Below are 12,213 nucleotides of genomic sequence, written 5' to 3' on the forward strand. Positions count from 1 at the left end.
GTTTTTATTTCACTATGTGGAGTTAATATGATTAACTGAGATTCAAGAGCTGGACTACGCCTCAACCTCCACTCCAGTCAACCACACCTTCAATTACCCTCTGATCTATTTCATTTTTCTCTAGCGACTAGGTCAAGGAATTGGAATACACTAGACGGTTCGCAGTAGGGATGGGCTTTTGAATAAATTTTCTTAATCAATCGTACGGAGAATTATTACGATCGATTATTGATTAATCATTAGCGTTTTTTATATTAAAATTTATCATCATTATTATTACTATTTGCACTACTAATCTGCATAAATAAATTCAACTTCATGATATATAAACCGTAACCACACATTATAATCTCAGCCCATTTGACATTATAATGTGTTTAATGCAGCTTTGAGCAACTCTCACAGAAACGAAACTTAAAACCGCATGGCTAATTTGCATAAATTAAGCGAAGAAAAAAAAAACAGCTCTTGTGTGCTGATGCGACAGGACTCAGTGGAATACAGGTTAGTGTGACCATATTTGCTTTTGTCAAAACCAGGACACCGTACGGGGGATGGGAGGTGGGGCCTCGTCATCGACATTGCGTTACTCTCACCTGGCAAAGCTTTTTCCCACTGGACACCGAAACATATCTGCCTGCTTTGTATACTGTGCCCACTTGTCCCAACCAGAACGGAAAGCGTGGAATTTCTTGTACAAGTCATCGTTAAATACGCATTTGTGCTTCGGCACGTTGCAGACTGACTGACTGTTTGTGTTTGCTCGCTCCTTCTGAGTGCAGAGAGCTACATGTATGGATCCCTGTTTGGTCACGCTACGCTATGCACAGCAACCTACATTCGGTTTGTCGATTAAAATGAACGTAATCGATGAAATTCTTAATGATCAATTATCGATTAATTGACTAATCATGCCCATTCCTAGTTTGCAAAAACCCCAGAAGTGCAAGTTCGGGCACCAGCCAATCAGCGAAGAGCCATACATTCCCGAGATCTGAGGATTTAAAGCTGGAACAAAGAGAATGTTTGGTAAATTTTATCAAGGGGAAAGACATTATCTCCCTTCTTTGTTATTGGGAAAAGCTTAATAAACCAGTTAGCCTCGTTAGTGGAGAATTACATACGTCACGTCCAAATAGCAGCGATTGATTAAATGAAAAAAAGTACCCGCCTACCGTCAAGTGAATGAATTCTAACGCTGCGAGGTCAGACGGTTTCTACGAAGTGAAACCGGCAGATGAATCAGGCTAGACAACACCGGCCATGTCAGTGCTCTCGTCCCCCTCCCTCCCTCCCACCCATGTCTTTCATCCATCCTTCAGTCCAAAAACAGCATCTTCAAGGAGGGGGGGGTTCTGATTCAGCTGGGTGACCATTTTGGATTGGAGATTATACCCCCACCCTGAATCTCCCCTCAGCCATCACATCTATCCACCATCAATAAATATCCTTATTGTATTCCATTGTTGTGGCATCGTCCTTGCTAGTGAATTTGTCCGTAAACAAATTCTTATTCCTAATATGGAACTCAGCTCCAAATTCGCGACCACAACCACAAGCCTCAGTGAGCTTCATTTGACTGGAGCCGAACGCTATTGCTGACAGGTCACACTGTTTTAGTCCACTGCTTTATACGGTCTATGGTTCTGACCAAGCTTAGCTCAAGATCTGTAGATGGGTCTCTGCTCCTTGTGGTATTGAAGGATGGGTCAAATGTCCGTCTGGGGAGAATGAAGTGTACCTGAATCTGAACCCCTCCCTCTGTCTCTCTCACACAGGTGCAGACCACCACCATGTGTATCTCTGTGAGTCTGAGCGGCTCCGTGGTCCTGGGGTGTCTGTTTGCTCCAAAGGTCCACATCATCCTGTTCCAGCCTCAGAAGAACGTGTGCACCCTGAGGACCGCCACCACCCGCTTCAGCGTCACCACCGGACAGGGCTCCAGCTTCTCTCAGGGTGAATATACCACTCTGTTGATACTAGTACACAGAAACACTATCGAAATACATATATGGCACTCCTTTTGCCTTTATGTTGATTCAAAGCAAACTGTAAGAGAATTTAAGTAATGTATCCTCCATGTACATCTCAGTTTAACATTGACTCACAAAAGCTATATTTACATCTTGGCATACCACTGGCACACTGTTATCTAACCGGTGTCTGCTGGCCTTCATAGTCTCACTAAATGCTGACTAACTGGTTAAGACATCCAGTTGATCTCCAGCCTTTTATTTCCATCCTTTTTTGGACAAGCTGAAAACTTCGACAACACAAACTTTTTAGATTTTAAGATCATCTATATTAAATCAGTGGCATTTTTATTTTACCAGACAAAACATTAATAATAGATTATTTTTAATATCAAAATATTCAAATGTAAAAGATGACATCATTTATTTAAGAGGAACTATTTATTATTATATGTAATTGTATACTGAATGATGTTGAAACTAGATTCTTCTACCTTAAAGGGCCCATCTCATGCAAAATAACTCACATTATATTTTATGCACATATACAAGCACAATTTGGGTTTTGGAACATCCATTACACAATAGTTATGAAATCTTACTGATTTCTTGGAGGCAGTCACAGACCAGGAACTATGAAAGACCCGCTATTGCTCATCCCCCCCGCTCGTCCTGAGAAAGCACAGGCTCCGCCCTCCAAACGTGGCGTAGGCTCTGAGTGAGCCGCCCTTCCTCCGCCCATCTCAGCCCTGCAGCCACACAACCCGTTTAGCAGTCCGATAGCAGTAGGAATAAACTTTTATTCATCATGGTGATACAGCGTGTTTAGTCTTATGTGTTGGACCCAGAATCAGACGAAGACCTGGAGGTGCATGAAGCGCAAGCACCGCATCGGCATCAGCTGAACATTATTGATTGGTAAAGTATTAATAAACGTGAGTAGATAAACATATTATATTGTGTACACTGGAGGAGACAGGGTGGAGGCGATGGAGAGGAAAGCAAAAGCTCTTTCTGCTACGTCAAATGCGTCATAGGTGTGGCTCAGGGGTGTCAAAGTCATTTTGGTCCGGGGGCTGTATCCAACCGACTTTGATCCCAAAGGGGCCGGATCAGAAAACTCATGGCATATAAAGCCCAAAAATAACAATTTTAATTGATTAACTCTTTCTTTTACAAAATATTATAATATTATGAACAACCTGAAACTTTAAGAAAAATACAATTTCAACACAATGTTTTAACATGAACTTGTTTGCAAATAGGAATAAGTCCATTTTTCTTGTAAAATCCTGCACTCGGCTCCACTTTTCTCATGTTGGACATTTTTCTGATGAGGGTGTCACGATCGTCCTTTAAGAGCGTTTGGAAAGAGTAAAAGTCTTCATTTGTGCTGCTCTGGTGGGAGGGGCCACGTACAGAGAGACACTGGAGACACTGCTATGCTAAGCACCGCAGAAAATTAACAATATTTTAATAGAAAATATAATTAAAATATTTTAGTAGAAAATCAGCCGAGGGCCAGATTAAAGGTCTTGGAGGGCCGGATCTGGCCCCCGGGCCGTATGTTTGACACCTGTGGTGTAGCTGGTCGCGTCATTGTTGTAGCAGCTTTAGTTCGTTGTCACATGGGAGGGTGGCAGGAATACTCTCCAATTTGTTAAAAAAAAACACCGAATCGATCTAAAAAACGCTTCGGCGAAAAATACAAGGCCCATACATCACTCTTAGAAGGTAGAAAGCTCTGAAAAGTTGGTGCTGGTGTGTGTGTGTGTGATGGTGGTGGTTGAAGGACCTGATGGTGCAGATCGGCAATCTCACATCGTCACTCTTCCCCAAGGCGGCTTTAAAAAGAAACTCATCTTTTCCTTTGTGATTGTGTCTTCCAGCGTCAGCCTCAAACGTGGTCCCTACAGTGTGTAACGGCCGGGAGGTGGTGGACTCTACAACCTCGTCCCTGTGAAGAGGAGCCTGATCTCAAATACATAAGTCACTGTATGGTCCTGCATCTCTAATGGCGGGTCCACGAGACTTACACACTAAATACACACTGTTACATTCCTCACTATGGAGTTGTTAAGCCATGAGGTCATAAATCTACTTCCTGGTTCATGAGTATGGCTGATTTTAACCTGTGCCATAACTTTGTACGATGTATTTTAAATTATTGCAAACATTTGGATTCCTACTATAAAGGTTTGGATCGTTTTTTAAACCTATAACTTAACCAGAAAACAAAATACAAATCAATATTCAGCTTGAAAAGGGTTTGGCTTTTGGTTTTGTTTTCATATTGGAGGAGGAGAGCTGGGTCACTCTTGAGTTGTTTGGTCTGCTTCAAGAGGTCTCTGATGGTCCTAGTGGGTCAAGTATGCACCGGTGAAACAAATGAATCAAAAATAGAAAATGGTCAAAAATCCAAAAACTATTAATCACATACAAGACATGAAAAACACACGCACCTAACAAGAAAGTCTGAGAGAGAAAAAAGAAGTTAGAAGTGCATTTGAGTTTGGAGCAGCATACACTAAGCTAACAAAACAAAAACACTGCCAAAACAATATACCGTAAATTCTGGACTATAAGCTGCTACTTTTTTCTCACACTTTGAACCCTGCGGCTAATAAAACGATGTGGTTAATATATGTACGGATTCTTTGTTTGGCACAGTGTCCATTCATATATATGGTCTATAGTTTGGTAACACAGCGGATGAATTTTCTGAGTGCAGAAAATGCAGCTGTCTGTGCGGTTACACATGGATCTGGAGTGCACATGAAGTTGCTACAGTAGCTAGAGCTATTGTCAGCTCACTCAAATGGTATATCGCCCTGTGATCAAATAAGTTATGATTCCAAATGAACATTAGTGAGGGGATACGGCTTACCTATATGTGTAAATGACGAGAAGAAATGTCTCAAACTTCAGTAGCCCACATCCACTCATACCTGATTGATAGAACTAACCCCGCCCCCAAGAGAGTCTGAAATCTGCTGAAATCCTCCAAGACACTGACATGATACAGACAGAACAGCGGCTCTTTCTGCAGGAGACATGCGCAGGGAGAGATGGGGTGATGCGCAGAGGAAGATTCTAGTTTGAAGGCGTTTTGAACAGTTATTTTGCACTTCATACACACAACCTCCTCATGGAAAACACACAAAGAAACTCAGATGATGCAGCTTTTAAGTTAACAGTGATTGATTTGGCTGTGGAAGAAGGAAACAGAGCTGCTGCACGTGAGCTCAACATCAGTGAGTCGATGGTGAGATTTTGGCGACGGCAGTGTGACGAACTGACTCAATGCAAAAAGACGAAAAAAAATTTCAGAGGCGATAAAAGCAGACGACTCGAACTTGAAAACATTCTTGAAGACGTGGACACCTGCGGCTTATATTCAAGTGTGGCCTATATATGTATAATTTTACAATTTTGTTAAAATTTTGTTGAGGTGGCTTATGTTGCACTCAATAGTCCGGAAAATACGGTACATTAACAAGTATTATAGTGAATACTGCAGCTCTAAACTATATGCTCAAAAATGTTTGGGTTTTTTTTTTGCTCACAAAGACACACTTTTGATCTATGTATTTGAATTCAAAATAAAAAATATAAAAAGTCTTAAAAGACAACTAATGGTTATAAGGTCTCATTTATAATTTGAAATCAAGGTAATTTGATGAAACATTAATATTTCACATTTAACATTGTCAACATAAAGCTGTTGCAGAGGTGGGACCAAGTCGTTGTTTTGCAAGTCTCAAGTAAGTCTCAAGTCTTTGACCTCAAGTCCGAGTCAAGTCGCCAGTCAAAGACAGGCAAGTCCAAGTCGAGTCTCAAGTCACTGGCCCATAAGTCCAACTCAAGTCCAAGTCCTCTGCTTTGAGCTTCAAGTCATTTCAAGTCTTTAAACCAAAGTACCAAATATAGCTTAGCTTTTTGTAATTGATATGGCTTTTAAGAAAAACTGTACTTAGAAAAACTAAGTATATTTATATGTGACTATTTATAGAGTATATAAAAGTTGTAGAAATGTTCATTTTTCCTTTTTAAATGTCTTGACAAGATCTTAGTGTGAATCATTATGGTCAGAACAGAAAGAATTCAGGTTTAAAAGTGCTTCTCAAGTTTTCTCAAGGCACAGACCTCAAGCCCCAGTCAAGCCCCAAGTCAGTGACCTTTAAGTCCAAGTCTAGTCCCAAGTCTTATTCCATTTTATCAAGTCAAGTGTCGAGTCCTAAAAATAGAGACTCAAGTCTGACTCGAGTCCAAGTCATGACTTGCAAGTCCACATCTCTGAACTGTTGCCACTTGTTTTAGAGTTAGTATGGGGTCCAAGAACTACTTTGAGGGGTACAATTTTACTAAGTTCCTCAAGTAAAATGTAGCCGAATACTATCCACCCAACTATGTCTTGGGAATAAATTGACAGTAGCTCAGTTAGTTAGAGTATTTGACTACTTATTCGAAAGTTGTCAGTTTGAATCCCACTTTCGCCAAAATACATCATTGACAGAGCGGTCAGATGCACTGACCCAGAAGTTGGCAGTGCAGTTCTAGCTCCCACAGATGGATACTGTTGTTGCGTCCTTGGGCTTACCCACCATGCCCCCAATGTTTGTGTACACTCGTGTATGAATGTGTGAGTTCCTTGATGTAAACTCTTTGAAGGTGGAAAAGCGCTATATATAAACGTGATCATTTAGCAGCTACAAACTCCACACAGAAAGGTTTTATTTTGTCCAGGAATTTCTCCCAAAACCTTGCCTCTCTGCAGCACAAGTCTTAACCACTGTGCCACTCAGTAACACTCAAACCAGCCTAATGACCTACTTCCTCAGCCGTAGGAACCATTGTAAACCCGTGGCTTAACAGCTCCATAGCCTTACGCCAGGTTTGGGCAGGCTAGTGGACCTCTTCATTTCCATAGGCACATCTCTATAATAGTATTCTGTATGGGTGTACATTCTGACGGGGGCAGGTTTGGTCATGTCTCAGTGCTGTGAGTTCAAATGTCCCAATGATTTCAGTTTGTTTTCGACTCGTAGCAATGCAAAACGCCAATACAGTTTAATATAGCCCTCGTTTTTATCAATGAACTTCTACTACTGCCAACATGGAGTAATGATAGTACATCTGTTCAGTGTATTATATCTATAGAGGAGACATTTCTATTGTAGATTTTGGTGAACCGGTTTGTGCGTTCTTGTAATTTATGTAAATAAAATGTGTTTTTTATTAATACTATACAAAAAAAGTGACTCATGTTTTTCTTTGTATCTCAGTGAAATCATCTGGTGTTACTATATTTTAAAGGACTTATATAACCCTATTTCTGATCTATGTTGTAATGTTGTTCCCTCATCACAAACCTAGGAGCTGTGCTTCGTTTCATTCACACGTTTAACTCACAAATCCTGCATATTTAGGCTGAGTTCTTCTCTCAAACAGAAAATACTTTGTTCCACCTTGGTAATACAGGAAGTAATTTCAGAGCTGGAATTGACAATCTCTACTAAACTAAAGGGAAAAGGTAGCTGTGACTGTTACTACCACTACATGACATTAAAAGGTGGAACAAAGCATTCAGAACTTTAGAGACTAATAAACTGGGACTATGTTTTTGATGAGGTGACATTAGAATATGGCTTAAAGCTCACAAGGGTCAATTTTGTGTAGTATAGGACCTTTAACGGTGACAACATACCCTGCTATTTCTAATGCAAGTAGCCGTGGGTCATGGGAAGTTGCCGTGGACGCCATCATCATCATTGGGTTGTATTATTTTGCGTGGGGCTGCGATATTGACAGCAAATAATTTCTATACGAACTACAAAGCATTGAGAAATTGTGAACTCTCTCTTTGTGACTGCTGCAGTGAGTCTCGTCGTTTTGGTCTTAAAATGTTTGTATTAACCCACTCTACGTGCAGCCTGATTCATCACCCAGTTTACTTCATGGAAATCATCTGACCTCGCAGCATTGGGTACTTTTTTCATTTAACCAATCGCTGCTATGTGGTCATGACGTATGTAATGCGCCAAATCCTGTAGGAAGAAGGGCAATAATGTCTTTTCCCTTGATAAAATTCACCAAACATTCTCTTTTTTCCAGTTTTAAATCCTCGATCTCGGGAATTGTTGCCAACACAGAATGTATGGCTTCATCTACATCCATCTCGACCACTTTGTTTACTGTTGTGCTGTACCACAAAAGGGACTTGAGTTTGACATCATGGCTTTACAGCTCTTCTCTGATTAGGCGGTGCGAGTTCTACAACTTCCGAGGTTCTTGCAAACCGTCTAGTGTATTCCGATTCCTGGCCTAGTGAAGAAAAATGAAATTGGGCGGAGACACTTGGTGGCGCCAGCCTGGCTACTCTACATGATCCTGATTCACAAATTCCTATTCCTAAAATGACACCTCATAACTGCCAGCTTCCAGAGCTTCATTTGACTGAAGCCAAACGTTATGGGTGACATCACACTCCCTTAGTTCACTTCTTTATACAGTGTGTGGTGAGTGCGCGTGAACACTGAACATTTTACACAAATCAGCTTATTTTATTTTATATTTTAGCAGCAAAACTTTCTCAAATTCTCCACTGAAATGAACCAATGAACCAAATGAACCAATTAACCAGAAGTGCCGCCACAAACAAAGTGTGGTTTAGTTGTGTTTAGGGGCGAAAGTGAGCAGGGTGGAATAAGGTCAATACTAAACCACGAAAGAATGAATAAATTAGATAATTGTATGAGTTTTACCATTTCTATTTTAGTATCCTCTTATACACTATGTTACTGACCAGAATCTTTGATTGTGAAAAATACACTGCAAATCTGATCACAAACAAAATACTATAAAATGTGTATTATTAGAAATGTATAATTATATTTGGGCCTAGATACTTTTTTTTCTCAGATTTATTCTGTGATACCTCAAAGATATGAAAATGAATCTTGTGAACTTTGTGCCATAGTAGAATATTGTTGCCTCATCAAAAACATTACTGAGGTTTTTTTTTTTTTTTTTTCATCCACACATTTTTGATTTATCCTTTTGACCTTTGGGGATGCAGACTGACAAAATGCTCTGTTCCACCTTTTGATGTCATGTAGTGGTAGTTTTCAAATTAACAGCTATCTCTTACCTTTTGTTTAGCAGAGACTGACAATTCCACATCTGAAATTATTCAGACTATTGTAGTTTAAAAACACAGTGGACACAAGAACTCAGTCTAAATATGCAAAGTTTGTGTGTTAAAAATGTGTGAATGAAACAAAACACATCTCCAGGTATGTTTTTGATGAGGAAACATTATAACATTGATCAGAAAATAGCACAATATGGACCCTTTAAACCTGTCTGCAACGAAAATATGAGGATCAGTTGGAATTTTTTTGAAGATTTACATTTAAAAACAATATTTATACACTAAATACATGGCTTCTGAACTCCATCTGTGACTGCATATACTGTATAAAGAATAAATACTATATACAGTATATCATTTGAGATGTTACCATGAAGAACACGACCTGCTTCTTCTCCCTCAGGACAAAATGCTGTGAGTGGGATTCTGATGTTTTTGCATTTTACACTCACCAATATAGAGTACTCCGCTTCGAGGCATGTACTTTAAATGGAACTGAAATGAGTAATTTATGTACCACCTGGACGGCACTTTGCTATAAAAAAGCACAGAGATGATGCTCAATCCAATTAAAAACAGATTTAGGACGGATTTGAAAACGCAGCCCCCAAACCTCACCATCTGCGGAGAGTGAAGGCTGTACATGAAAATTAGCAGCACAAATATCGTCATCTGTCTCTAACAAGGGACGAGATCCACCAAACCTGCTCCAGGAGTACACAGCAATTAGACCAGAGTGTGTGGTGGTATATACGAGCGTGTACAAGTATGCAGACAATTGGTGAAGTAACACTGCCATCTACTGGTCACAAGCAGCTCTTTGCAATTTGTTATGTCCTGCTCATGGCTGCTGGAGTAACTATAACTTTTCAAATGCTTTCTTCATGGAGTTGTTTTTGATTTGTCTGGAATGGAGACCAAACCAGACCAAGTTACAGGTCAGATCTGTGGAGAGGCAACCCCGCTCACAGTCAGAATGTCTGTTTTTCAATGTATTTTCGAGCTATAAAACCACCTGTAATGAATACATGTGAGGTAGAGCTGTTTAATGTCTTACTGTGGAACATTCTAACCAGAGCTGTGACATATCCATAGAAACAAGCAGGTGATGGACCCTACATGAGAAAAGTTACATGGTGCACCTTTAATATGTATTGAAAACTGTAAAAACCTGTTCAAACATTGCTTAAACATCATAATTTTTGTCAAGTTAATTAGCAGATTTGCATAGCCTTTCAACTGCATTCTAATTACATACATACAGACCTTCTTTTACAACATGGCAATAGTTTATTATTAACCTTGACTTCTCATAATTTTTTTATTTTTTTAATTATTTATTTATTTATTTTTTATATAGGTCATAAATAACACTATAATAGGGAGACATTCAGTCAACTCTTTAAGTTTTTCAAGTTATCGTGGTATGGGTCAAATATGGTTAATTATAGCCTACTAATATATTATAATGTTATGGGATTAAAGAAACTCGCTAGACTAATTAGTAGGGGTGTAAAGATATCCAAGTCTCATGATACAGTATCGATACAATGCGATATCGACCACGTACGATATTGTGGCCATATTGGCTTGTCAAAGCCTGATCCCGTCAGATCTCAGAAACTAAGCAAGGTTGGGTCTGGTTAGTACTTGGATGGGAGACCACTGGGAAAATCAGGTGCCACAGAGTGGTGTCAGTCATACAAAAAAAAAAAAAACTGTTGTTGTGTCCTTAGGCAAGGCGCTTCACCCACATCACTTAGTATGAAAGTGGTGTGTGCATGAGTGTTGGTGGTGGTTGGAGGGGCTGATGGTGCAGATTGGCAGCCTTGCTTCAGTCAGTCTGTCCCGGGGCAGCTGTGGCTATAGTAGTAGCTTACCACCACTGGGTATGGAGTGAATAATGCTCTATAAAGCATCTTTGAGTGTCCAAAAAATTGCTATATAAAACTGATGCCTTATTATTATATTTATTTTAATATCTTGGGAAAGCTCACAATATGGTGGGGAGGCTCACGATAGGGAATTAGGGATGTAACAATATCCAAATCTCTTTCAATATTTACGCAATATTTTCATAATGTACATCTTATGGTACGATATTTATTGTGATATTTTGTGGAGCTAACAAAACTGTGAATATGCTACTTTTTCCTCTTAAAATGCCTTAACAAGACTTAATCCAAAGAACTAAGACTTAAAAGTGCTTGGAACTGTTATTTGGTAAATGGTCACATTTTTCTATAGCGCTTTTCCACCTTCAAGGCACTCAAAGCGCTTTACAACAAGGAACCACTCACCCATTCACACATTCACACACACATTCACACACCAGTGTACAAGGTGGGTTAAGTGTCTTGCCCAAGGACACAACGGCAGCATTCATCTGTGGGAGCTGGAATCACACCAGCCAACCTGTGGGTCAGTGGATCTGACTGCTCAAACCTGTGATGTTTACGTTGAGAGCTGGAATTGAACCGCCAACCTCCAGATCAGTGGGCAAATGCTCTACCAACTGAGCTACTGCCGCCTTCATGTAGTCTACACTGAAATGGAGCAAAGGATCATGGTCTATGTAGTTTGCTCTGTCTTTTTTAGCTATTGCTGCACCATAACTCTTAATTTAAGCAAAGAGACTTGTAATTCAAAATATTTGTGATGGTCCACAATATTGTGAGAACTTTGACGATACGATATCATGATATTTCAGTTATTTTTACATCCCTAATAATTAGCTGTACAATACTCACATATTGTGAGTCCAGTCATGAGCTTCCCCTTATGACCTATAGCTCCCATTTCCTATGTTTTTAACAACTTGCAGAACTTGCATCATAGCCTAATTGCAATGCAAGTGCATTTTTAAACCACACACATTCTGCACTGTTCTTTTTTAAAATTATTATTACATCGAAGGTACATTGTGTAATTTTTCTTTGTCTGGAATGTTTCACAGTATGGTATTCAAACTTTCTATCTTCCCGGGGACTAAACCAAACCAAGTTACAAGTCAGATCTGTGGAGAGCTGTAAGAATGCCTGTTTTTCAAGGCATTTTTGAACAGTAAAATCACCTGTAATTGAATAA

General features: G+C 39.6%; 1 pseudogene; it reads left to right on the top strand.

Annotated features, from left to right (window-relative positions):
- Positions 1-10,698: 10,698 nt before the first annotated feature.
- Positions 10,699-10,816, top strand: LOC129411112 (5S ribosomal RNA; annotated as a pseudogene).
- The last annotated feature ends 1,397 nt before the right edge of the window (positions 10,817-12,213 follow it).

This window comes from Boleophthalmus pectinirostris, unplaced genomic scaffold (genome assembly GCF_026225935.1).
Source record: "Boleophthalmus pectinirostris isolate CB_2022bp ecotype Guang Dong unplaced genomic scaffold, ASM2622593v1 HiC_scaffold_3, whole genome shotgun sequence".
Classification (NCBI taxonomy): Eukaryota; Metazoa; Chordata; class Actinopteri; order Gobiiformes; family Gobiidae; genus Boleophthalmus; species Boleophthalmus pectinirostris.